Consider the following 1,079-nt stretch of genomic DNA (forward strand, 5'->3'; position numbering starts at 1 on the left):
CATAACAAAAAAAATGCAACAACAAAATTACATATTCAGAATACTCTAATGTGACATTATGAAAACTATATGCCTTACTTGGCCCAACTTAATGAGAGAAAAAAAAAGTTTACCGCAAGATAAGATTTACTGATAAGGTTGTTACTGGAATACCACAGTGAAATTATTTAAGAAAATATTCGGATTAAAGGAAGACTCCATAATTTTTTTTATCTCAATTTGAAAAGTCTGATATCTTACTTACAAACCTCATGTGGAATAAAAGTTACAGAAGCTACCCCAATATGCATCAACACTCATCTGTATATGCCGCAAAATGATACTTAACATAAAATATTTCCCTTTAAAATTTCAAACACTCCCCTTTTCAACTTACATTAACAACTTTTTGGGGTTTTATTTTTTCTGCCCATCTTCATAAATCAAATTTTATCGTTTTTCGCCAGGTTTCCCCCCCTCAAACATCCTTTCCCCAACAGGGTCTGTCCCCCCTAGTTTTTTGGGAGTGTAACCATGACTCCATCTTTGGGTTTGGGACCCAAAATAAAAAAAAAAGTTAAAATTACAACAATAAAATTTCAAATTTCTAACATTGGGGGTGTTGTTTTAGTTCATAGATAAATTAAAAATTTTTTCTTTTTTTCAACCAAAAATTTTGGGTTTTTTAAGGGAACCCCTATAAAATTATTTAAACCCTTAAATACAATTTATTACAACCCCAAAATAGATTGGAATAAACATTTTATATATTTATATTTTTATTATATATATATATATTTTATTATATTTATATATATATTAAAATACTATATATAAAATATTTTATATTATTTTATATGAAAAATATAAAATATATTTATATTTATTATAATATATATATATTATTTTATTTTATATATTTTATACATACATAAAAAATACATATACCTATTATATATATATGTGGGGCTATATATACATATTAAATTTTATTTAAAAAGTATGTTTTAAACTTGTACTAGGAAAGTTTTAAAAGGGGGAGAAGGCGGGAAAAACCTTTTCGTAAAATTAAAATGGGTTCCCCCTTAAGGCTTTCTCCT

At 25.8% G+C, this 1,079-nt stretch overlaps 1 long non-coding RNA gene across 1 annotated transcript in view; it reads right to left on the reverse strand.

The window, feature by feature from the left end:
- Positions 1 to 473: 473 nt before the first annotated feature.
- The window catches only part of LOC119568368, a 5,745-nt gene continuing 5,139 nt past the window's right edge, over positions 474 to 1,079 (reverse strand). The window contains exon 3 of the long non-coding RNA XR_005228084.1: positions 474 to 523. This is a non-coding gene — a long non-coding RNA (uncharacterized LOC119568368). The remainder of the gene's footprint in view (positions 524 to 1,079) is intronic.

This window comes from Penaeus monodon, chromosome 43, assembly GCF_015228065.2.
Source record: "Penaeus monodon isolate SGIC_2016 chromosome 43, NSTDA_Pmon_1, whole genome shotgun sequence".
Taxonomy (NCBI): Eukaryota; Metazoa; Arthropoda; class Malacostraca; order Decapoda; family Penaeidae; genus Penaeus; species Penaeus monodon.